This window comes from Dromiciops gliroides, chromosome 1 (genome assembly GCF_019393635.1).
Source record: "Dromiciops gliroides isolate mDroGli1 chromosome 1, mDroGli1.pri, whole genome shotgun sequence".
NCBI classification, from domain to species: Eukaryota; Metazoa; Chordata; class Mammalia; order Microbiotheria; family Microbiotheriidae; genus Dromiciops; species Dromiciops gliroides.
This window is the reverse complement of record NC_057861.1, coordinates 501558826-501586147: the sequence shown is the minus strand read 5'-3', so window position 1 is coordinate 501586147 and position 27322 is coordinate 501558826. Positions and strand designations below refer to the sequence as shown.

At 37.3% G+C, this 27322-nt stretch overlaps 1 protein-coding gene across 1 annotated transcript in view; it reads left to right on the top strand.

Annotated features, from left to right (window-relative positions):
- UBE2R2 (ubiquitin conjugating enzyme E2 R2) overlaps nt 1–27322 on the top strand; it is a 116676-nt gene that overhangs the window by 18754 nt on the left and 70600 nt on the right. The gene's annotated exons all lie outside the window — the stretch shown is intronic.

The window sequence follows — 27322 nt, the reverse complement described above, 5'->3', positions numbered from 1 at the left end:
AATGACCTTACTGTTTTAATTGAAGGTACAAATTGAAGTCAGCTGAGGATGAGAGCTTTTAAGACCTTGAGGGGGAGAGGAAAAGGTTTTGAATAGGTGCCATGGTAAATAGGATAGCTGATTGTTTGGGGAGCTGTAAAAGAAATATCTTGTTGCAGTGAGGGCTCAATTGAAATTTTCCTTCTTTTAAACCAAAAAAAGTTTTTGCTACTGTTCAGTCATGTCCTACTCTTCATGACTCTCTTTTGGGGTTTTCTTGGCAAAGATACTGGAATGGTTCACCATTTCCTTTTCCTGCTCATTTTACAGATAAGGAAGTGAGGCAAAAAGGGCTAACTCATACAACTAGTAAGTGTCTGAAGCCAGATTTGAACTCATGAAGATGAGTCTTCCTGACTCCAGGCCTACACTCTATCCACTGTGCTACCTAGCTGCTTCCCACTACGTAACTCCAAAGGTTTTAATCATTTATAAATAGAATGTAAACTTTGTTCTGTGTAACAATATAGCTGTTTTGAAAGGTGACCTGGAATTATGTAAATGAAATGACTAAAATGTCCTTATTCTTTAATCTAGAATTTCCACTAGCCTTATACCCTAATTCTGAGGTCGTTGATTAAAAAAAAAAGTGTCCATATCACCAAAATATTTATATTAGCACTTTTTGTGGTAATTAACAACAAAGTATATGTCCATTGATTGGGGAGTGGATAAACAAATTCTGGAACATGAATGTATAATGTGTTATTATTGTGCTATAGGAAATGACGAATATGATGAATACAGAGAAGCATGGATTTACTTGAACTGATGAAAAATGAAGTAGAGCCAAGAAAACAGTATATACCATGACTACAATATAAATGGGAAATATAACTGTACACACAAGAAATAAAAAATGAATGTTGCAAAATTTCAAAGAACAAGCATTGCCCCAAAAAAGAAAAATGAGAAGACATCCCATCATTCCACTCTTTGTAGAAGTTGGAAGTCCATGGGCATAGAACATTACATATAATTTTTACCTATTTTTGATATATTAATCAGTTTTATTGATTTTTTTCTCTTAAAATATGTGTTCTTTCGAGTGACTGGAAGTGGTACTTGAAGGAGGGGGAGGTATAGGATGAGGGAAGGATACTGGGAGAAATTAGAAATTCTGGTGATAGAACAACCCAAAATATATCAATAAGATTAATTTTTAAAAAAAAGCTCTTTGGACAATAGGGATGGGGATGGTTTCATTTTTGACTCTGTCACTACCTAGTGTAGTATCTTTTTTTTTTTTTTTGGTGAGGCAGTTGGGGTTAAGTGACTTGCCCAGGGTTACCCAGCTAGTAAGTGTTAAGTGTCTGAGGCCGGATTTGAACTCAGGTCCTCCTGACTCCAGGGCCAGTGCTCTATCTACTGTGCCACCTAGCTGCCCCGTATCTTTTATATTGTAGATGTACAAAGATATTTTGTACATTCTGTAGTTATTTTGCATATAATTTCTCTTCTCTCTTTTCCTTTTAGTTATTGTTACTGTAGAGAAATGATTATGGTTTTTGTGGATTTATTTTGTATCCTTTTACTTTACTGAAGATATTAATAGTCTTGATTGGTTTCTTTGCTGATTCTCTCGGTTTTTCAAAAATAAATCACTGTGTTTGCAGATAGGGATAATTTTGTCTCCTGATTTTGATTGGTAATTTTAATTTCTGTTACAGCTAGTATTTTTAGTAAAAGGGTAACATGGCTTAAGTTGATATTATTGGGCCTTCAATCAGGAAGGAGGGCCCGATTCAAATCCAACCTTTGACACTTCTTCCCTATGTGACTGTGTGCAAGTAAGTTACTATATCTTTCTGAGCTTCAGTTTTCTCATCTGCAAAATGAGTATAATTCCTGGAATACCTACCTAAAAGGGTTATTGTGAAGCTAAAATGAGAGCTATCTATCTATTTATTTATTTAAAGCACTATTCAAACACAATTGTTAGTTACCGCAAATAATGGTGTGTGGGGGGGAGGGTGAAGGGACATCTTTTCCCATTTTCACTTATTGCTAGAGGCTTCTCCATAGTCAATAATATTATCACATTTGATCATATTAAAAAAGAAACATTTTATGCATGTGCTTTAACATAAATCAGTGCTGCATCTTGAGAGTGTTTTTTCTGTCAGTATAATCCTAAATGTTGTAGGTGTGGCTCTAAAGCCAGCATCTTAGCTCAGGTTTGATGTTGGGATGAAATGAGGATCATTGAACAAAAAAAAGTTTACCTGAGACTTACATGGCAAGAATATGCAGCAGTGGCACTCAGCTTTTCTGGATTTTAATTTTTCTGTCTCTGGAAACAAGTCTAGCCAGTAAGTCATCAAAGTATAGTGACTTTTGTGGTTTCAGGCACGCACTAAATCTGAGAGGCATCAACTACAGGAAGCTGGGAACTTTTATGTCCCCAGACCAGGAGGCTTGTGTCTGGGAAGCTGTGGACAATCAGGTTTAGTCAGGGAGGAAGCTGTGTCAGGGAAGTCAGGGAAGCTGTCAGGAAACACATACATACACACACACATTTTCCTTTGGTTTGTAACATTGATTATTTGAATTGTTTTCATAATGTGAACCATTTTTGACTCTTAGGTTAAATTCTTTTTTTTTTTCCTCATTAGTTGACAGCAATTTTGTAGTATATCTTAATTGTTATTTAAACTCATAGAATTATTTGATTTCCCACCAGAAGAATGTTAGCTTCTTGGGGACAGGGCATTTTGTTTTTTAATTTGATTTATGAGTTATTTTGGTCAAAGAACTTAAAGTATTCTTGTAATCTCTCCTCTTATTATCTAGACTAGGCCTTAGATAACTGAAAGTCTGTCACCAGAACAATATTTGAAGCTTTTCCCCTAAATTAAAACCTGCCAGAACTTGCACTCTCTTGATATATCCTCTGAGAACCCATGGTTATATCCATGTATCATTGAGGCACTGAAGTAATGCTTTGTGAAGGATCATATGTAATGATTTTTGAAAATGTGGAAATGAAAGATTTCAAACTTAAACTTCTCTTACTTAGGTTCAATATTTCTGTTCCATCAATTGCTTAAACTTTGTTCTGGAGACTGATTTAGGTGGGTTCAGACTCAGTGACTTCTGGGAAAGGAAATTTACTATCTTTTTAGCTACTTTATATGTAATTATGAAAAAAGAAAATTGAGACTTTATCTGGGTGATTTTTATCTAGTCCTTAAAACAGTGGATAAATGCCATTTCAATGAAGCCTTTATTTCTAACCTGAAAGTGATCTTTTCCTCATTTGAATTTTCTAGTACTTTGTATTTCTTTTTACACTTATTACATTCTACTTTGTATTTTGTTGTGTTCATATCCTATATTCCTATAGTAATTTACTTATAGGTGAGTGTGGCAGATATCAATAAAAGTCATCTTTTTTCATTTAAAAAAAAATCTGAACCAAAGAAAAGAGCATTTCTATATGTACTGTGGAACTCAAAAAGAAGATTTTATATGAAACTGAGTTTCCATTTCATATTACTTGATTTTTTAGTCACATATTATTTTCAAAATTGCTTTGTGCTTCCTTCTGAAATTTTGTGTATTTAAAAAAATATTTTAGTGGTCCTTTTTTTTTTGTTATCATTATAGCTAAGTCTCTCTTCCAAAAAAAGGTGGTGGGGGGGAGAAACCCTTGTAACAAATTTGCATGGTCTAGCAAAATGAATCCACACAATGGCTATGTGTGTCATCATTTCTTTGTTAGGAGGTAGGGAACATGGCTCCTTATCAGTTTTCTGGAGATGTGGTTGGTCATTGCTTTTATTAGAGGTTTTAAGACTTCTAAAGTTGTTTTTCTGAACAGTGTTGTTATCTTTTTTAAAAAAAGTATAACAATTTGTCTTTTTATTTAGCACTTCTACAAATTATGCCTTAACAGCAAATTTCCTAAGAGGGTACATGTGTTCCTTCCTCTGCTGTTTTTTGGTCTTCAGGCTTTCCTCATGCTTTTTAAGCCTGCCGGTCTTCCTGGGCTGAAGGTCCAGGGGCTTGTATTTCTTGCCCTTACTGAATTTCCTGAGGTTCTCTTTCTGTGTCTGGTTGATGACAGTCAGGACTTGGGCAATAGATTTTCGGACAACTCAGATCTTAAATAGCTTGGATGCAGCTCCTCCAGTGACCTTAACCACTGTCAATTGGGAAAGTTCCACCTTTAAATCATCTGTTTAAGTAGCTCCTCCTTCTTCTTCCCATGAAGATCCCTGGCCTTGATTTTTGCCATAATCGAAGATACGACAGACCACCATCGGATCTGAGGAGAAAGAGCCAGTGTTGTTATCTTTTTTTTTTTTAGTGAGGCAATTGGGGTTAAGTGACTTGCCCAGAGTCACACAGCTAGTTAAGTATTAAGTGTCTGAGGCCGGATTTGAACTCAGGTATTCCTGACTCCAGGGCCTGTGCTCTATCCACTGCGCCATCTAGCTGCCCCGTGTTGTTATCTTTTAAAATAATTTTGGTTCTCTTAGTTCTGATTCAGTTCATTTATAGAATTCTGTGAAATTGCTTCTTTCGTCATTTTGTTCTAAGTTTTGTTATACCCTTGTGTTTATTTCAAATTTTCTACTTGGCTCTTGTCATTTCACCAGAAATCCTTGAAAGCCCCCTATTCCATTAAAGACCCATTTTTCCCCCCATGGGATTATCCTTGGCTTTCCAGGGTAAGTTATTCTGGGTTGTAAGCCTGATTCTTTTGCCTTTTTGGACTATTGTATTCCAATATCTCTCATTTATAGAAGAACCTGGCAGGTCTCCTTGGTGTACTTGAACTATTTTCTGGCTCCTTGCAGTATATTTTCTTTGATGTGGGAGCTCTGAATTTTGTCTATGACATTCTGAGGACTTTTCCTTTTTTGGATTTCCTTAAATGAAGTGATTGGTTGATTCTTATTATTTTTACTTTTCTCTAGTTCAAATGGATCTGTGTACCTTTAATTTATGGATCTTGAAATATATCCAGGTTTGTTTGATTTTTTTGAAAAACTGTTTATAAGGGGCAGCTAGGTGGCACAGTAGATAACGTACTGGCCCTGGATTCAGGACCTGAGTTTAAATCCAGCCTCAGACAATTGACACTTAGGGTCAATTAGGGTTAAGTGGACTAGCTGTGTGACCCTGGGAAAGTCACTTAATTAACCCCCATTGCTCCACAAAAAAAACAAACAAAAAAAAACTGTTTTTAGAGATTTGAATGATATTTAAAATCTATTTTCCATCTGTTTTCTAGGTTAGTCATTTATATGAGATAGCTTATGGTTTTTTTTCCTCCAATCTTTTGATTTTGTTATAATATTTCTTTCATGGAGGCATTGATTTTTGTTTGGTTTATTCTAGTTTTCAGAGATTGTGTTTTTTGGGGGTAAGGCTTATCACTTTTTGTTCTAAGGTACTTTTTTCCCTTATAATTCCTTTCTCAAAAACTTTAGTTCCTTTTTTTTGGTGAGGCAATTGGGGTTAAGTGACTTGCCCAGGGTCACACAGCTAGTAAGTGTGTAAAGTGTCTGAGGTCAGATTTGAACTCGGGTCCTTCTGAATCCAGGGCCAGTGCTCTATCCACTGCGCCACATAGCTGCCCCAACTTTAGTTCCTTTTAAAAATTTCTCCTTCATTCCTTTTTTGGTATTCATAGTCCTTGTAGAAATTCCATTTTTTTTCTTTGAGTTTCTGTATTTCTTAGAGTTGGATTTGCAAAAGTTTTTTATATTATTTATACTAATTGGTGTTATCCTCACCACCACCACCCTTTTTTTTTTTTTTTTTGGTGGGGCAATGAGGGTTAAGTGACTTGCCCACGGTCACACAGCTAGTAAGTGATTTACTTACCTCTATAGCTTTAGTTCCTGAACTTTGTGCTAGGGCCAGGCCCTACACTTTTGGTTGTGGTGGTCTACCCTACTTGGTTTTGGGTAACCTTTGGGCTGGGAACATGGGTTCCTATACTTCCATCTCCTGAGGTTAGGCTCCATGGGTCTAAGCATTCAGAACTCTGGATCTACAGGGCCCTTTTTAATGTCTCGGGGCAAAGCCTTTAGGATCTTAGAGTCCCTCAGACTTGCTTCCAATATTCCTACCTCAGGGCTTTCTGACCACTTTGGGCCTTTCTCTGGGAAACCCTGTTTTTTTGCTGCCTGTGAGACACAGACTTGAAGGTTACCTTTTTCCTGTTTCTGATTAGGCTGGCACTCACTTTACTTGAGGAGCCAGGCTCTTTTTTTCTATCTATGGCCTTCTGGATGAGTTTTGGGGGCAGTTCTGAGGTGGAAGATGGCATGGTAATTTCTTATTTGATTTCTTGATCACTATTAGGCCTGGTGCAAACTTCAGGTTTTTGGTGGAGTAGTTAAGGGAGCTGGGCAACCATCTTACCAGGAAGTCTGTCTTTTGTTTTTACATCATCTATATCTCCTCTTGTAACATGTCCCACAACATCTCAAATAAATAAAAAAGAATTTATAAAGAAGAAAAAAAAAAGTTAAGCAAAACTAACTAACATATCAAAAAAAAGTGACATTATATGTAGTGTTCCACAACCATGGTTTCCCACTTCTGTAAAGAAGTGGAGGGGGAGAGGTGTGTACTCATATAACTTCTTTGTAGCCAGGCTTAGTCATAATAATTTTTCAGCATTCAGTTTAAATTTTTGTTATTTCCATGTACATTTTTGTATAGTCTCTTTCTGTCTCTCTTTTTCAGGTTCTATTTACTTCACTTTATATCAGTTCATTTAATTCTTCCCATGCTTCTTTGTCTTGATCATATTAATTGCTTCTGTACAGCAACATTCAGTTACATTCATATGCCACAATTTTAGCTATTCCCTAATGGATGGACATGTTTTCTTTTCAGTTCTTTGCTACTATAAAAAGTGCTGCCAAAAGTCCAGTAGGTTTTTTTTGTCACAGATCTTCATGACTTTTCAGAATAGTTGGACCAGTTCAGAGCTCCACCAACAATAGGAATGCCTGTCCTTTTTACAGCCCATCTAACATTGACTATCCCCATGTTGTCTCATCTTTTCAATTTACTAGGTATGAGGTGACACTTCGATGTTGATTTGATTTGCATCTCTCATTAGTCATTGGGAGCATTCTTTCATATACTTAATACTTTTCAAGTTTTCTTTTGAGAACTATTAGTGAGCTGACTTTTAAAGGTCCTGAGATATGATCCTATGATATCCTATGGCATTGCTTCCTTTCCAATTCACTCATGGGACACATTTGAACCACCTAAAAGGATCACCTTGCCGTTGGTTGTATTTTTACAGTTTAACACTTCACTTTTATGCCTTTTCTCTTGTTTGCTAAGAAAAATAACTATAAAATTTTAGAGGGGAATGCTTAAGGGAACAAACTTTTAATTAATAAATCACTCATCTTCTGAATGCATATCCCATAAAACCTAGGCTGGTAAGATTTGTTAGCCATTTTATGTTTTTTTTTTCTTTTGGGGGGGGCAGGGAAATGAGGGTTAAGTGACTTGCCCAGGGGCACACAGCTAGTAAGTGTCAAGTGTCTGAGGCCAGATTTGAACTCAGGTCCTCCTGACTCCAGGGCCGGTGCTCCATCCACTGTGCCACCTAGCTGCCCCCCATTTTATGTTCATTATAATAATTTGGAAGAAAAATTTTTTCTTTAAAAATACTATGATTCATTTTTACACTAAATCAAACTGGTTTGTCCTTCATTTTTTTATTTAAGAGTGACATTTTACTTTGTGCTTTTATTCACTTATTTTTTTTTGTTTGTTTGTTTGTTTTAGTGAGGCAATTGGGGTTAAGTGACTTGCCCAGGGTCACACAGCTAGTAAGTGTCAAGTGTTTGAGGCCAGATTTGAACTCAGGTCCTCCTGAATCCAAGAGCTGGTGCTTTATCCACTGCACCACCTAGCTGCCCCTACTTTGTGCTTTTAAAAAATGATATACATAGTAGATAGGTTTATATGGGCAATAATTTTGGTCTTCGGAGAGAGAACCCGTATTTAGATCACTGGTCCAGTGGACTGTTTCAAAAAGTTCATTTGCATTATGCAGTATTCTATAATAACTTAAAAACTTTCTTTGGCCTAGTCAAAATGTTTCAGAAATGGAAAATACTTTTTGTCCTTGTTAAAATGCAATTTTTATTTAATAAATATGACTAGATAAAGTGAAGACTATGTATTTTTTTGAAAATACATTTTATGAATATAAGGATAATTGTTTTTTTCTTAATATTATTAAATAGTACTATTACCGTTATTTTTAACCTACATAGACAGTGCTTATTTTGTTTGTTAATAGTAGAGAGCTTGGCTTTTTTGTTTCAACCATTAGGAGAAAAATCTTTGAGTGGTAATATTTAAGAAAAAATGTAATGTGCCATTACATTGTAAGGTTTCTTTAAACATACTTTCATTTGTGAAATGCAAACATTCTTAATAAGTAGGGAGAAGAAGTTTTTAGCTGAACTAATAACTTGGTGGTGTGCATTGCTTCTTTTTAAGTGCCTTTGGGTATGAATTATCTTTTTAAAAGTTCTTTAGATGTCTTTTTGGACAAGGAAATGATGTTGGAGGACTTATAACTTGGACTGAAGAAGGAAATAAATAATGAATTTGGGAAACATAATTCTGGCATACAAATATAGTAAACTAGTGGGGAATGACTTATTTAAATATCTGAAACACTCTCTGTCAAAAGCAGAGTGGCTAATTCTTGATTTCAGTTCTCCAAACTGCACAGATAGAAGTTTCCAAAATAAGGAGACTTAGCAAAATGAATCAAAATCTTGTTGGCACTGGATCAGGCTGATGACTTTGCACAGCTCTTCTTCACTTAAATCCAATTCACTTGCATTGGATGTATTACAGCCCCTCCTGAACTCTGCATTTCAGGCAAACCAGCCTTAACACACACACACACACACACACACACACACACACACGTGCGCGAGCCACTGCGCCGCCCCCCCCCCCCTCCCATGTGACACTCTTATTTCTGTTTCTGTGCCTTTTTCAGTAGCTGTCCCACATTTCTGGAATGCATTCTCTCCTCATCTTCACCTTCAGAGTCCTCTTCCTTTGTTACAGTGTAGGCATTATCTTCAATATGAAACCTTTTTTTTACATGCCCCTCTCCCCATTGCTAGTGTCTTGCCTTCCAAACTACCTTAAATTTAATTACTTTATATTTATTTGCATTCATACTCTATATTTAATCTGCATCTTCATATATATGCATGCATTTATTAACTTTATATTTAAGCCTCATATAATGTAAAGCTCATCATGAATAAGAATGTTTCATTTTTTTTATATCCCTAGTGTTTATCATAGTCCCTGTATTACATAGGTGTTTAATAAAAAAATACCTTCTGAATAAGTATATGTTAATAAGCTTAATTATAACAATATAATTAAGTAATACATATATTAATGTTAGTATAGGAATCTCAAAACTGAGACTAATTTATTGCTAAATACCAAGTCTGACTTTTTGTTAAAACTGTAGATATCTTTAATCTCTTGTTACTTATCCTTCTGTCATTGAATTATCTATAGCTAGTATGTCTAACCATCTAATTTCTTTTGCTTTTTTTTTTTTTTTTTTGCAGGACAATGAGGGTTAAGTGACTTGCCCAGGGGTTACACAGCTAGTAAGTGTCAAGTGTCTGAGGCCAGATTTGAACTCAGGTCCTCCTGAATCCAGGGCCAGTGCTTTATCCACTGCACCACCTAGCTGCCCCAGGTTTGTTTTTAAAAAGCTTGTCTGGGACTTAAGTTTTTGTTTTAAAGACCTCTTTGGACAGATTCCACTAGCAAGAAGATAATTGCCATGGGACAGGTAGGTGGCACAGTGGATAAAGCACTGGCCCTGGATTCAGAAGGACCTGAGTTCAAATGTGACCTCAGACACTACTAGCTCTGTGCCCCTGGGCAAGTCACTTAACCCTCATTGCCTTGCTCAAAAGAAACAAAAAACAAAAAAACCTGAATCTAAGTGAATGGCCTCTGGGAATCCCTTGGAGTTCTTAAACCAAGAAGGTAATTGCCTATACCTTTTTGGCTTTTTATTTACTGGGCAACTGGTGGAAGCCTACTAATATTACTTATAGAAGATACATTTTAATGTATCTTCTTCCCAGCAAGACACATTTTAATCAAGGCAAAGAATACTTGTTAGTGTTGGTTGCCTTGACCTGTTTGTTTACATGCATAAGTAATCACTGATGATGTTCACTTATTGAGTATCACAGTATTAGGGGGAAAGCTAATAGAGTTCCTGACACTTATATACTGTCTAAAAGGAATTTAGTTTATTTAGAATATTTTAAATTTTAAAGAAGATTTTGTGAGTTCAAATCTAGCCTCAGATACTTAATAGCTGTGTGACCCTGGCAAGTCACTTAACCCTGTTTTCCTCAGTTTCCTCATCAGTAAAATGAGCTGGAGAAGGAAATGGCAAAACACTCCAGTATTTTTGCCCTGAATGGGCAAAAAATGGGGTTATAAAAAAATCAGACATGGCTGAGAAATGATTGAACAAAAAAAATTCTGAAGTTAAGCATTAAAAAAGAGCACTTTTGGGGCAGCTAGATGGCACAGTGGATAGAGTACCAGCCCTGGAGTCAGGAGTACCTGAGTTCAAATCCGGCCTCAGACACTTAACACTTACTAGCTGTGTGACCCTGGGCAAGTCACTTAACCCCTATTGCCTCACTAAAAAAACAAACAAACAAACAAAAAAAGAGCACTTTTGGGGCCGCTAGATGGCGCAGTGGTAAAGCACTGGCCCTGGATTCAGGAGTACCTGAGTTCAAATCCAGCCTCAGACACTTGACACTTACTAGCTGTGTGACCCTGGGCAAGTCACTTAACCCTCATTGCCCTGCAAAAAAACAAAAACAAAAAAAGAGCACTTTTTATACACAGCAGAAGAATGAAAAAAGGAAATTGTAAATGAAACAATCGCCATTTCGTATTCCTTGCTTTTAAAAAAAGTATATAATAAATTCCACACTTTACATTGAAGACCATCTTGCTTGTCTGGGCTACCTTCTCAACTGTTCTCTGTGCATTTAAAAAATGGCCCTTTTTTGGGCCCCATTGTCCTGGCTCCAAGGTTAAAAATAAGAGAAGAAAACACTCTGGTAATAAATAAGCACAATGAAGCAAAATGAATCCACATAGTGGCCCATATGTATGTCTCTTTCTGCATTTTGAGTTCATTATCTCTGTTAGGAGACTGGACATCATAGGTTCTTTGGATGCATGGTTGATTACTGCATTGATCAGAGTTCTTAAGTCTTAGAAATGTATTTTTCTTTACAGTGTTGTTGTCCTATAAATTGTTGTTTTGCTTTTGCTCACTTCACCCTTGCATCAGTTCATATTACACAGGATTCTCTGAAATTGTCTGTTTCATTATTTTTATAGCACAGTAATATTTCATAACATTCATATACCACAATTTGTTCAGCCATTCCTCATTTGATGAGTACCCCCTTAGATTCAATTAAGTCTTTTTTTTTTTTCTTCTTTCTTTCCTGTTAAATTCTCCTTTCAGAATCAGGAAGTTTGTTTTAGTTTATTGCTCTTTTCTTCTTGGGATTATCTTCTCCCTCCAAGTGTGTGTGTTTGCGTATGTTTGTGTGTTTTCAAACCTTCTTTGTCCCTTGCAGATGAATGAGAATCCATTCCTTCCTCCGTTTTTGTTTACTCTTGTCATGCATACTAATCTTGAAAAATATAAAAATCCACTTCTTTTTTTTCTACACTAGTATATTCCTTTTGTCTTCCCTTTTCTTTTCCCTCTTATCAAATCATTAGAACGGAACCCTTTCTACCCCACCCCCCCTCCCCCTTTTTATCCTTGGAAGACATGAAGATTTTTGAAGGGACACTTATTTCTTCTTCCTCTGTTAGAATGTTAGCACTACATCATCATCTAGATCCTCCCAGTTGGTTATATAAATTTACCTTTTTAGGCTTCTCTGGATTCTTGTGCTTGTATTTCAGAGTTCCTGTCCAGCTCTGGTCTTTTCATCAGAAATGCCTGAAAGTCCTTTATTCCTTTCAGTTTCTCAGGGTAAGTTATAATGGGTTGTAAACTTGTCTTTTTTGCCTTTTCAGATTGTTGTATTCCAAGGTCTCTCATTTATAGAAGAACTGATTCTTTCTAGCTGCTTTATTTTCTTTGACGTGGGAGCACTGGATTTTGTCTGTGACATTCCTGGAACTTTTCTTTTTGGGGGTTCCTTTCATGGAGTGATTGGCGGATCTTTTTATCTGGACCTTTTACTCTGGTTACTCTAGATAATAATAATAATAATAACAACTAACATTTGTAGTGCTTTAAAGTTTGCAAAGTACTTACTACATATCTCATCTGATCCTCACAACAACTCTAGTATGATGTAATTATCTTCATTTCACAAATGAGGAAACTGAAACACAGTTTAAGTGACTTGTCTAGGGAAACATAGTAAGTGTTTGAGGAAAGTTCAAACTTGGGTCTTCCTCACTCCAAGTCCAGCCCTCTATTATACTCAGATATCTGCCTAGCTGCCTCTGGGAGGTTTTCATATATCATTTATTGAAATATAGTGCCCAAGATTATTTTTTTAAATCCTGATGATTCTTAAATTAACCTTTGGTCTGTTTTCTATATCACTTGTTTTTTATGTCAGTTGTCTTTAATTTTCTTCTAATTTTTTTCAGTTCTTTGATTTTTATTTCATAGAGTCAGTGATTTCTTTTTGGCCCGTTTTTTGGAAGTCTGTTACTCGGGTGAGATTTGCTAGTTGTCTTCTAGACTATTCTAATTCTTTATTCAAGAGCCTTTTATTTCACTTTTTATCTCTTCATTCATTTTGGGTATTCATGCAGTCCTTGTGGAAAAGCCATTTTTTTCTTTGATTCATTGCTTGCTCTTGTTACAGAGAGTGTCTTCTTTTTGAGGATCTCTAGATTTAAAATAATTTTGATACTGATATTGCCTTTGATGAATTCATTTCTTTAGTATTAGTTTCTGAATTGGAGTTTTATGCTAGAGCCAGTCCCTGCTTCTTGCTATGCTTTTGGATGGTGAGGTTGATGGGTGTTATTTGGTCTCATCCCAAGTCCCCTGACCTCCACCTCCAAGGGTTAGGCCCTGGGTCTTTGAGTTTCAGAATACTGTATCTTCAGGGCTCTATATGACATTTCAGAACAGAGCTAGGGACTTCAAGGCTCTGGGCTTGGGACGATCATGACACCTATGTCACTCCCTTGGCCTTCCTGATCACCTAGGTCTTTCTTACCATCCTGAAATTTTCTCACTGGGCACCTCAGTATACAGAACCCTGTAGTCTCCCTCTTTGTGTTTATGGCCCATCATTGGTCTTCCTGGGAGGCTTTTGTTGACTTGTCAACTTGAGCTGGCACTTGCTTTTTGGTGGCTGACTTGTGCGGTTTGGGGTGGAGGAAGTCATTTGCTATGTAGTTGCTCATTGGATTTCTTGATCATTATTCAGTCTGGTTCTATTTCAGGATTTTGGGGGTGTTAGGTATGTGGGAGCTGGGTTGTCTGCTTCTCTCTTCAAGTAGCCATCTTGGCTGTAAGTCAAGGTATTTAATTTGGGGAAACATAATTTTCAAGTTGAGTAAGAAATGTGAAAAGGTAACCAAGCATAAAAATGAATTCATAATAGCATTGATATACTCAAACTTTTCACTTTATAGCAGTATTGAAAGGAACTTCAGACACCACCAAATCCAACCCCTAACTGCACCTCCCAATTCCATGCATTTTCCTCTAAATTTGCTATGATATGACCTTTTATAATGAGGTTATATATATTTGAAGCTTATTGTTTTATAGTGTGTAAGGTTTTGTTGAAACTTAATTTCTGAAGCCTCTATGGTACTATTTATTGTCCTCTTCTTTATACTCTTTAGGTTTTTAGGACACTGTTCTCTCCTGCTTCTTCTGTCTCTCTGGCTGCTCCTTTTTTTTTCTTTTTTTTTTGGGGCAGTGAGGGTTAAGTGACTTGTCCAGGGTTGCACAGCTAGTAAGTGTCAAGTGTCTGAGGCCGGATTTGAACTCAGGTCCCCCTGAATCCAGGGCTAGTGCTTTATCCACTGAGCCACCTAGCTGCCCCATATACTTTATTGCCCCAGACCGCTCCTTCTTTTTTTTTTTTCAGTGAGGCAATTGGGGTTAAGTGACTTGCCCAGGGTCACACAGCTAGTAAGTGTTATGTGTCTGAGGCTGGATTTGAACTCAGGTACTCCTGACCCCAGGGCCGGTGCTCTATCCACTGTGCCACCTAGCTGCCCCCCAGACTGCTCCTTCTTAATCTCCTTTGCTGGATTTTCATCCAGGTTATGCTTTTTTGCCATGAGTGTCCCACTTTTCCCTTTGTACTATTTCACTTGGTAATCTCATTAGCTCCCATGGATTTATTTACCATCTCCTGATGATTCTCAAATCTGCTTATCCAACCCTGTCTTGCTTTCTCCTGACCTCCACTTTTCATATCTCCTGCTGCCTATTAGACATCTACAACTGGATGTCCTGTAGCTATCTTAAACTTAACATATCCAAAACTGAACACATTCTCTTTCATTCCAAATCTTCCCTTGTTCCTAACTTTCCTACTACTGTTAAGGGCAACACCATTCTCTCGGTTAAACATATAAACTAGTTGTCATTCCAAATTCCTCACTCTTTCACCTCCCTATCCAATCTGTAGCCAATACCTGTCGATTTTAGCTTCGTAATATCTCTTATATACTCCCCTTGTTCTTTGATACTGCCACCGCTCTGCTACAAGCCCTTATCACTTCATTCTTGGACTACTGCAGTAGCCTGCTGTTTTGTCTCCCTACTTCAAGTCTCTCCCCACTCCAGTCTGTCTTTTGTTTAGCTGTCAAAGTTATCTTCCTAAAGCACAGGTTTGACTGTGTTACTTGTGTATTCAGTAAACTACAGTGGCTCCCTATCACCTCCAGGATCAGATATACAACCCTATTGTTTGGTTTTCAAAGTTTTTCATAACTTTTCCATTTACCCCTATGCCTTTCTAGTCTTAGACCTTACACCCTCCTTTCCCCTCATACTCTGTGAGCCAGTGACACTGGCCTCCTTGCTGTTGTCCTTTCAACAACACTCCATTTCCGGAATGGCTGTCCCTCATTCCTGAAATGCTCTTCCTTCTCATTTCTGTCTTCTGGTTTCCTTGCTTCTTTAAAGTACTAGCTAGGGGGCAGCTAGATGGCACAGTGGATAGAGCACTGGCCCTGGAGTCAGGAGGACCTGAGTTCAAATCTGGCCTCAGACACTTGACACTCACTTGCTGTGTGATCGTGGGCAAGTCACTCAATCCCAATTGCCTCACCAAAAAGAAAGAAAGAAAGAATCAGCTAAAAGCCTATTTTCTCTAAGACTTTATTGATTTTCCCTTAATCCTAGTGCCTTCTTCTCTGCTTATTATTTCCATTTTATCTTGCGTATAGTTTGTTCATACAGTTTGTTTGCATGTTATCTTCCCCTATTTTACTCTAAGTTCCTTGCGAGCAGGGACTGTCTGACATCTTTCTTTGTATCTCCATAGCTAACTGACCTGATATCTATTAAGTCCTTAATAAATGTTTATTAAGTGACCAGACTACTTTTCACTTTTCCTAGAAGTTGTCAAATAGGGAATCCTTACCTCAGATATTGGTATCCTTGGGGTGAGGTGACTAAATTCAATTTTTTCTGGGTCTTGTCTCCCTAGGCTTTTGTTAATTTTCTATTTAAAAACTAGAAAATCTGAATTAAATAATTTTGGCAACTATCATTGTATAATGTAGTTTAAGTTATGGGAATGTTAGGCTCCTTTCATTACTATTTTCCCTTCATTATTATTTCATTTGAGATTCTTGGCTTTTTGTTCCTCCAGTAGAATTTTTAAATTGTTTTAGTTTATTTTTATGTGGTAATCCCTTATTGAGTGCTTTGATCCTATGTCTGTAACGTGTGATAAAATCTTCAAGGGCTTTTAAAATTATTCTGAATCTTTAATATATAGGACATGGAATAGAACTGAACTAAGAATAGTTACTCATTTTTAAAAATATATTTTAATTTTTAAACATTTTGTGTTAAAATATTATCTTTGTATTATAATTTTTGTGTTTATATCATCTTCGTTCCTATTTGCCTACTCCTTTCCCTTCCCAGAGAGCCATCTCTTCTAACAAAATAAACCATTATAGAGTAATATTTTATTCAATAAAAAGTATAATCTATAGATTTAACCTATATTGCATTTGACAGTATTGCTAAATATAGGCAGTGCTAAAATACGGTTAAATTACTGACTGAAATTGCACATAATTAAAGTGGTTTTTAAAGATAGTTATTTGGCAGAATTTTGAAAATTGTGACAGTGAACAAGGAAATAAACATGTTTTTATTACTTTTGCTTATTTCATGTTAGAACATATCACATATCATAGGGCAGATGTTGGATACATTTAAGTGAACTGATGACATAGCAAAAAAACATTAGCCATGATAGCATCCTCATATGCTTAGGCATTGATCTCAAAGCTTCAGTAAACATTCTACACTCTGCATAGCATTTCTTATTATTGTTAGGCCCATAACATTACTAAGTATAGTTGTGTTTAGGTTTGGGAAGTGTTTTTTATGCTGTTTACCAATTCAGTTTGGGGAGATATTCCGGATATTTCATTACTTAAAATAATGAAGGCATTTTAATCATATGAGTAAAATCCTATTTTAACCAACTCAGTAGGTTATTTATTTATTTATTTTTTTAGTGAGGCAATTGGGGTTAAGTGACTTGCCCAAGGTCACACAGCTAGTAAGTGTTAAGGGTCTGAGGCCGGATTTGAACCCAGGTACTCCTGACTCCAGGGCCGGTGCTCTATCCACTGCGCCACCTAGCCGCCCAACTCAGTAGGTTATTAAAATTGGTTTGTTTAATTTAAGTGGAAACTTTTGGCTACCGGGCACAGATTGACCTTTTTTTAAAAAAAATCAAATGCTTTCGTGCAGACTATTTGTAAACAAAAGCGCCTTCTTGGGTTGACCGTTTTAGCTGTTATTCCTCCTGAAACGTACTGAGTTTGAGGCTTGCAGAATTATGGAAACTTATGAAGGATTAAAAAGTGCTGAGTTAAATCCATTTTGTTACTGTTCCCCAGATCTTTACCTTATTCTTTCCTTTTGACAAACTGCTGCCCTTTTAAAAATAGAGCTTTTTTTCTCTTTACCGCTGCACTCAGAGGTTTCTTGGCTTAGAATGATAGTCAAATTTCTCAGTTTGGCATTCAAGGAATGACAATTTGACTTAAAAAAAACACCCCATATTTCAATTAACAAACATTTTTTCTCCCTTCTTTCCAGTTGAACAAAAATGGGGGAAAAAAGTTCTTGTAGTTGGTCACTGTAAAGATCAGAATTCTTAAATATTTCAAAATAGCCTTTTTTTTTACAGTGTTATTATTTACATTGTTCTCTTAGTTCTGTTCACTTCACCCTGCATCAGTTCATGTGTCCCTGGTTTTTCTGATAACTTGAATACTATAGAATTAAAGCTGTACATTAAACTTGGTAGTACTGTGATTTTTATTTTAATTGGTGTCTCCAGCCATTAGCACTGAATATTTCTCCAGCTGTTTAAGTTGTTTCTTATTTCTTTGAAGGAACATTTTGTAGTTGAATCTATCTATAACAAGTATTTTTGTGTGCTTTGTTAGTGTTGCCCAGATCTTTCATGCACTTTGAAGTTATTTGAATGGGATTTCCCTTTCTATTATTGCTTCTTGGATGTTGTTATTGTATAGAAATACTGTTGAGTTTTGAATATTATATAGACGCTATTGTCTCAGTTTCTTTGCTGGTTCCTTAGGGTTTTCTTTTCTTTTTCTTTTTCTTCTTTTTGTGAGGCAGTTGGGGTTAAGTGACTTGCCCAGGGTCACACAGCTTGTAAGTGTCAAGTGTCTGAGGCCGAATTTGAACTCAGGATCTCCTGAATCCAGGACCAGTGCTCTATCTACCATACCACCTAGCTGCCCCAATGAGAGTCCTTTTTTTTCTTTTTTTCTCCAGGGCAAATGAGGGTTAAGTGACTTGCCCAGGGTCACACAGCTAGTAAGTGTCAAGTGTCTGAGGCCAGATTTGAACTCAGGTCCTCCTGAATCCAAGGCCAGTGCTTTATCCACTGCACCACCTAGCTGCCCCATCCTTAGGGTTTTCTAAGTAAACCATTGTGTCATCAACAAATAGGAATGATTTTATCTCTTATCTTTGAATCTTTAATTTCTTTCATCATTACTATTTCTAGCACCTCCAGAACTACATTAAATAATAGTGGAAGAGTAGTCATTCTTTATTTCTCTATTTATTACAAAGTTTCTAGTATATCCCTACTGTATATGATGCTTATTTTTGCTTTTAGACATACTTTTGGGGGGGGCGGGCAGTGGGGGTTAAGTGACTTGCCCAAGGTCACACAGCTAGTAAGTATCAAGTGTCTGAGGCGATTTGAACTCAGGAACTTCTGAATCCAGGGCTGGTGCTTTATCCACTGTGTCACCTAGCCACCCCTAGACATACTTTCTATGTTATTAAAAAGATTCTTTTATGCCTATACTTTGTAGGGTTGTTATTTTTATTAGCAGAAATCAGTGTTGTACTTTGTCAGAGGTTTCATCATCTGAGATAATCATATGGGTTTGGATATTTGTGTTGGTAATATAGTTATTTATGTTAATAATAACTAATATTTATATAATGCTTTCTATGTGCTAGGCACTGTGCTAAGTTCTTTGCAACTATTTTTTCATTTGATCCTCACAACAACTTTAGGAGCTAGGTGTTATTATTATCCCCATTTTACAGATGAGGGAACTGAGGCAAACAGTTAAAAACTTAAGGCAACCCGATTAAGCTTAAATGAGACTTTTTTTTTTTAGTGAGGCAATTGGGGTTAAGTGACTTGCCCAGGGTCACACAGCTAGTAAGTGTTAAGTGTCTGAGGCCGGATTTGAACTCAGGTACTCCTGACTCCAGGGCCAGTGCTCTATCTACTGTGCCACCTAGCTGCCCCAAATAAGACTATTTTTATGCCCTTAATTGATTTCTTTTGTGTTACTGGTGTTGCTAACATTTCTAAAACTAGATCAAATAACAGTGGGGAGAATGAGCATTCTTGCTTTATTCCTGTATTTATAGTTAAGAGTAAAAAATGAGCAAAACAAATTGATACATTGAAAAAGTCCAAAACTATGTGCAATATGCAATGCTTATGGACCTCTCACCTCTACAAAGGGGTGTGTGTGTGTGTGTGTGTGTGTGTGTGTGTGTGTGTGTGTGTCCCCTCATATTGTCACGGGTGGGGTGGGTTGTTGTTCTTGGGTGTTCCGCAGGGAAGAATTACACTCTCACACACAGTCTAATTAGAATTAAGGTGGTTTTCATTTGGCTAGTTGAAAGTGATCTTGAAGAAGGTCACTTAGCCTCTTGGGCAGGAAGAAGAATTAAAAAGTACTTCCTCATAAGACAGAGGAAAGGCAAGGCTTTTATAGAGGATGGGAGAGGAGAGGCATGACACCAGATGCTGAAACCCTTGGTATTACATTTCCTGAGTTCTGGGGTCAAAGGGGCTGGGATAATCCTGTCCTCAGGGATTATCTCTGTCTCCTAGCTCCAGCCAGGTAGTAAGTAGCACACCTGTTTAACATTTGTATTGCTGTCTTTTTAATCTGGCAGATCAATTATTTTTTCACAGGAAGAGTTTTCCTAGGCCCTGCTGCATCTTTGATTTTGTTTCTCATAGGAAAACCCCACCCTCTGATTGATTTTAGGCCCATGTCAATATCTTCATTTGAGTCACGCTTGATCTTTGTAATTTTGCTCCATTTACTATTGATTTTTTTGTATGTTCTTTCCATTTAAATTTTAAACTTAAATTTTTCAAAAAAATTATTTATTTATTGGCGGGGCAATGAGGGTTAAGTGACTTGTCCAGGGTCACACAGCTAGTACGTGTCAAGTGTCTGAGACTGGATTTGAACTCAGGTCCTCCTGACTCCTGTTAAGGGCTAAAATTCTTGCTAGTCTGTCTAAAATATCTAATGAGTGGTCGCCAATAAATTATAAGCTTTAGCAAGAGTTAGACTTTTAAGCATTTATTAAGGAGAATAAGAATTTGGTAAAGAGAGAGAAAAAGGCCTAGATTTCTATCTATTAAAGGGAGAGCACATTTCTAGCTCCCTTCTCCGCCAGCGTCCTCAGGAAAGAGAGCGAGACTGAGCGCCAGTCTCTTCCTTCCTCCTCCCACTAGTCCGCGTCACTTCCTGACTCCTGGTCTTGCCCTCAAAGACGTTCCCTTCATGGGCAGAACTCCTCTACAGTAAGTATCCAGCAGGTGGCGTTATTCCAATCGTTACAGTCCCCCCTGTTGTTCCTCAAGAAACAAAATGTTTCCTTGACGGAACAGTAAAAACAATATGATAACTATTGCTAACTAATAATATGTGAACAACAATATAGAAAAGGAAGAGAGGAAAGTTTTGTCCAGAGGGGCGATTTTTTTTTTTGTCCTCATGAACCGATGCTTTGACATTAGTCCTGCAAAGGGAGGGCCTCTGCAGAGAATACATGTTACAGATGGTGTATATTATAACAGAAAGAGGAAAAAAAACAACAAATCAAAACTGTTCATTTAAAGTCTCTGAAAGTCTTTTCTCAGATGTCCTCTAGGTGTAGTCGTGGAATGGAAGTCTTTTCAGGGGTTGATGTGTGGATGCTGGTAATCAGCCAGGAAAATTTCCTACAAAATTGAGCTTAACACAGCTTTAAAATAGCTTTGTCAATAATCAAATCAAACAATGAAAGTTTTCAAAAACATGTCTAAGGGAATTCAGAATCTTAGTTGTTACACATGAAACATATAATAAAACAAAAATTGAACCATTCTTTAAAATTATAATATTACTATAGTCCCCCCCTTATGGAGGGTAATTGAGAAGACAATTGCTGCGATATTAATTATTAAAAATAATTTTTTTATCTTTGTTTCATCACTTTTTGCATCATCTGCCTAATTATCCTCATGCCATTATGAGAAATTAAAAAATCTAATATAATTGGTAACAGGTGTCAAGGCCAAATTCAACACTGTATTTATCATGACACCTGAGATAATTATGGGGGTTACCATAAAAGAACAGAGAAATGATGGGATATGAGCATTCCCACACTTGAGCAATATGTACTGCCCATACAGTATGCCAGGCTTAAAATAGGTGGATGGAATATATGTCCATGCCACCGAACATATTGGAAGAAACTGAGTCAGACTTAATCAGATGCATGGGACTGAGATGTCCATGGCATCAGGCATATAGGAGGGAGCATGGAAGCCAGGTGTAGAAGTGAGATGGGTGGGATGAATACTTCCAGCCATCTGTACAATATTGTGGGGAAAAATAAAATAAAATATTAAACCAAGAGAATCCAACCTCAACATTAGTCAAAAGCCGTTCCCTCGGCCATACCTTGACTTCATGCATGTCTCCCCTCATGTGACAGTTCAGTGTCTGCTCTTGCATGTATTCCTCTTGTGATTGGATGGCATCTTGGCCAACTGGCATCTGATAACTCAGAATAAAGGCAATTAATGTCTTAAATGATAAGTTCCCATAATCCAAGTCTCATATGGATTTAAAAATTGAGGATAATAAATGATTGCAAAAAATGTGAATACATCTTGACTCAGAACACAATATATAATTATGCAACAATTTCAAATAATACCCCTTTTTTTTTACTTAGTATACAATTACTTTTGTGAAAAATCAGAACATACTTAAATACAAGTTAAAGCACAACAGAATCTCAAAGAACTTTTTTTTTTTTTTAAAAAAGAAAACTTTTACAAATGTTCCCCTCTTTTTTTTTTTTTTGGAATATGCTTATCAAAAATAATACTTCTAGAATCAATTTACACTTGCCATGGCAAACAATTTGCTAGGGAAATGCTTTAAAGAGTTTGATCAAATAATCAGTTGAGAAAAAATAACAAAAACAAATAACTCAGAATATGGGAGCACAATACTCCTAGAATTAACATTGTATAATAAAATCAAAACCATCTTGCAATGTTTCAAAATTAGATAGACAAATGAATAGAAGAAAATACACATGGAACAATATAATACAGTGAAATTCAAACTAAGGAAATCTAAATGAATATGAACTTAATATCAATAAGAGTATTATAAAATATAAACTTGATCACATGACTATAAAAAGCTTTACAAATATTCTCCTTGTTTTAAAAACTAAATATAAAACACAATCTCAAAAGCATGAAAATCTCTATGAAAATAAACCCATACCATTAATTTTCAAAATGTATATGTAATAGTATAGAAATCCTATGTAACCTCTGAACTGATACTATTAATAATCTGAGTGAATTTAGAACACTTTTGATTCTGATATCTAAAATCCCCAATACTCATATCAATACCTTGCTGCTTGCTTCTACATTTCTGTACAATATATACCCTTCCATGCCAAAAGAAGCAGAGTCTTGAACTATGTTGATTGTCATTCTTATTCAGCTTAAGTTTTTCTTCTTTAACCCCTCTATATTGTCCGTCAGTCTTTTCACCATACAAATGCTTTATAAGATTACTAATTAAAGACAAAAGCAGGTTAGCAAAATTATGAACAAAACGAGCATATCTGGAATTTAAAGAGTTTTCTAAGATTGTCTCAAAAGCACAGCCAGGCCGGGGAAGGGCTGAGCCTGAAGCTGCAAATGCAGGTAGAAAAAGTTGAGCATGCGCATCAGATCTCTGGACTTCCCAGGCAGGGGAAGCAATGGGCTTGGCCATAGGAGGAGTAGAGGGTGGGGTCTGGAGAGGAGGGGAGGGACCAGAGCAATTTGAATCAGACTTGATTTTGAACTCAGGCCTGGATTCCTCTTCCCCGACTTTGCCTCCAGGTGCTAGGGGATTAAAAGCTTCTAGAGGGTGGGTCATTGCCTCCAGGCATGCAAAATTAGAGCAACAATTAGTGTTGGAACTGGGAAAAGCAGCAGGAATCTCTTCAGGTTTCTCTGAAAAAGCATGGTTGGGAGAGGGAGAGATATTTCCTCCTGTGAGTAAGTTACTGGCTCTTTTAACAAAAATAAAAAGAAAAATAGAAAATCCACAAAAACAAAGCATTAACATGATCTTATCTCCCATTTGTCTGGTTAAACAGACTAAAATCAAAAATAGGGTAATTAGGGAGTTTAAAAGGTCCATTTGAAAAAATTTAAAGGGAAAACACAGCCAGTGCACCAGTACTTAGCAGTTTAAAGGGTAGGAGAAATTTCTTACCCAACGGGAAGATCAGAAGTGAGGTTCAGCTTTCCTCTTCGTGGTCAGCCATCTGTTAAGGGCTAAAATTCTAGCTAGTCTGTCTAAAATATCTAATGAGTGGTCGCCAATAAATTATAAGCTTTAGCAAGAGTTAGGTTTTTAAGCATTTATTAAGGAGAATAAGAATTTGGTAAAGAGAGAAAAAGGCCTAGATTCCTATCTATTAAAGGGAGAGCACATTTCTAGCTCCCTTCTCCGCCAGAGTCCAGAGGAAAGAGCGTGAGACCGAGCGCCAGTCTCTTCCTTCCTCCTCCCACTCGTCCGCGTCACTTCCTGATGCCTGGTCTTGCCCTCAAAGACCTTCGCTTCATGGGCAGAACTCCTCTACAGTAAGTATCCAGCAGGTGGCGTTATTCCAATCGTTACACTCCACAGCCGGTGCTTTATCCACTGCACCACCTAGCTGCCCCCCTTTCCATTTAAATTTCTGTATCTGGGGGCAGCTAAAAAAAAAAAAATTAAACAAAAAATAAATTGCTGTATCTAGTTTTCTTGGCTCTGTTTCTCTTTGCATCAGTTGACATTGATCTTTCCATGCTTCTCTGTATTTATTACATTCATCATTTTTTAAAAGCATAGTAGTATTAGATTATATTTATGTTCCAGAGTTTGTTTATCCATTCTCCAGTCAGGGGGCATCTACTTTGTTTTTAGTTCTTCATAAAAGGTACTGCTATAAACATTTTGATGTTAATGGGACTTTCTTCTTATCTTCTCATCTTATTGCCTTTTTGTTCTCTTCTAAATTATCTTTCAGTTCTGTGCATTTGCATTCCCAATCGGTTGTTTTCTTCTTTTTTTTGTTTTTATATTTGTTTTCTGGTGAGGCTTGCCACCATGGATTCAAGGTATTCTATTCTGCCAATTATTTCTGTTTTGTAGGTCATACTTACATCTTTTTTTTTTTTTTAAGTGAGGCGATTGGGGTTAAGTGACTTGCCCAGGGTCACACAGCTAGTAAGTGGTAAGTGTCTGAGGCCGGATTTGAACTCAGGTACTCCTGACTCCAGGGCCGGTGCTTTATCCACTGTGCCACCTATCTGCCCCTCATACTTACATCTTGCTATCAGCCATTTGGAAACATCCTGCTGTAGTGGTTTAGTCATCTGCTTCATCAGGTATTGATTCATTTTTCTTTGTCTTGCATCATTTATTTAGAGATGTTTGGTAATTTCAGTCTTTTTGCCTTCCTCCCCCCATCTCATTTTCTGATGCTTCCATAGTAGTCATCCTGGAGGCTGACCATCAGAGTTGTCTTCAGTCTCTGCTCAGGTGAGAATTCATTTTTCACTGGCCTCAGTCTCTGCTCCACATGATTTGGGCAGGGGTGGGGGGAGCAGGACAGAGCTGGTCTCTGCTAGATACCCATCTACTTTCCTAAAGGTCTAGTCGAGTACCATGCCTGCTGATCTCCTACTGAAATTCCTTTTGTTCTTCAGTTCTGTACCTACTTTACCGTGAGTGCAGAGCATTGTCATGTTGTAGTTCCAGCCAGAGTACACTTCTCTGTGGTTGGGCTCGACTCCTGTATTAGCACAGCAGCTCCCTCCTTCTGACCTTCCAAGCCGTTCTTGGTTAGAAGATGATTTCAGCCCATTCTTCTGTGAGTTTTGCTGCTCTGGGCATTTTCCTATGGCGTTATTTGGATGTTTTTTGGAGCGATCGTGTCATGAGTTCGGGAGCTCACTGCCATTCCTAGAGTACACTTCTGGCTTTTGTTTTTCTACCAGCAGAGAGAGGGTTGGTAGGGTTGAATTCATTTGCAAGCTCTTCGGTTAGCTTGTGTAGCCCTGTCAGAGTTTGTTGACTGGTGGGGGAAGGAGTGTTGCAAAAGCATATTAGGGAGGGGGCAGCTAGATGGCACAGTGGTTAAAGCGCTGGCCCTGGATTCAGGAGTACCTGAGTTCAAATCTGACCTCAGACACTTAACACTTACTAGCTGTGTGACCCTGGGCAAGTCACTTAACCCTCATTGCCCCGCCAAAAAAAAAAAAAAGCATATTAGGGGTTACATATTAGCCTTCTCGTTGGTTGATCAAAGTGTTCCCTTTGTTCCTTTTTTGTTTGTTTGTGGAGTAATGGGGGATAAGTGACTTGCCCAGGGTCACACAGCTAGTAAGTGTCAAGTGTCTGAGGCTGGATTTGATCTCAGGTCCTCCTGAATCCAGGGCTGGTGCTTTTATCCACTGCGCCACCTAGCTGCCCCTTGTTCCTTTCTTCTTCTTTTTTTTGTTCCTTTCTTCTTGATAAATTTGTTCTTACCTTGAGATTCTTGACCATTTTTTTTCTCCAGATGAATTTTGTTCTTATTGTGTTTAGTATTATAAAATAACCCTTTGGTAATTTCTCTTGGCACTCAATATATTTAATTTAGTTTGTATTGTTACTTCTATTATGTTGACATTGCCCAGGGAATATTTAAGTATTTATTTTTATTGCTGTATTGTGTTGATTGTATCAAGCCCCATGTCATCCACAGAATCTCCTGGAAGAGATCTGTAGTCACTCAAAGGAATTTGGCCTGTCTAATCCACACAACAATGATCAAATGGATGACATGTACAAATGCATTTTACTAGTGTCTGATAGACTTTGCCTTTCTTTCAAATGGTCAGATTTCATGAATCTTATTATCAGTAATCTGAAAGGGTATTATGAAAAAATTTTCAACAAGGCTGTAAAAAATCCCTTGTTGCTAGTTGGCTATGGAAATCTTTCAAAGAGAAGCCGACCAACTGTTGTTTCCAGGTTATGTGAGTAACAAGATGGAGGACTAGACAATTTCTCTCATCCCATGACCTCTCATACCACTTCAAAACAGAAATTATGTGCTAAAGATAAAAGCTATTTCATCTCTCTCCATGGTCTAGGATAATCACTGACCCTGTGCTCACTTCTACCCTTCTACCCCTAGCAGACCCAAAGACCTGATATACAGTCTATTAGCAAAATCAAACCCCACACTTTGATTCCCCTTCCCTCTTTTCAGTGTCATGGAAACCCTGGCTCCAGGCTACAGAAGTTTGCTGCATGAAAGCCAATGCTGCAACTGCCAGCTCCACAAAAGCCCTTTGGAAGCAAAAGTGTGGTCACAGCCAGCCAGAGAGATTGGGACGTGACATGGCCGTGTGTGTGTGTGTGTGTGTGTGTGTGTGTGTGTGTGTGTGTGTTGGGGAGGGGCGATGTGTAGCAGTCCACTAATCCTGAAAATACTCAGTATCTAGCTGCTTGCAGTTTTGTCCATCCAAAAGTCGTTTGGGGCAGAAACCTAGGCTGATTAATTATGCATTGCTAAGTATGGGAGGAAGCTGAGACTCTTTGAGACACAACCCTCAAGGAAACTACCATCAGAAGCGTGATGGTCAGAAAGTCAATAGAATATAAGGGGTGGGGGGAGAAGATCCAAAATTAACAAAAATCTCAGGAAGAGTTAAAGACCTTGAACAGAAGCAGATAAACAGGGAAAACACTAACAACAGAAGGAAATATGACCTCCAGATCTAGTAAATGAGTTCAGACATTTTTGAGTTAATACAACAAAGGAAAATGATCCAACAAAGGAAAATGAGATAGAACTCTGTGGAATGTGAGGAGAACATGGAGCCATGACATGCTGTTCCTGAATGATTCAAAAGAGAAGTGAGAATTATTATGAGAGTAGAATTTATTGCCTATAAAAGCAAAAATAATGGGCAGGATAGAAAAACTGGAATCTGCAATGGCATATCTCACTAAAGAAGCAAAAAGGAGAACAACATATTGGGAATACATATATACAGATGTGATGGGAATACATATATGCAGAAGTGAAGGACAATCTAGAACAGGAGAAGCAAAACAAACAAAAAACCCA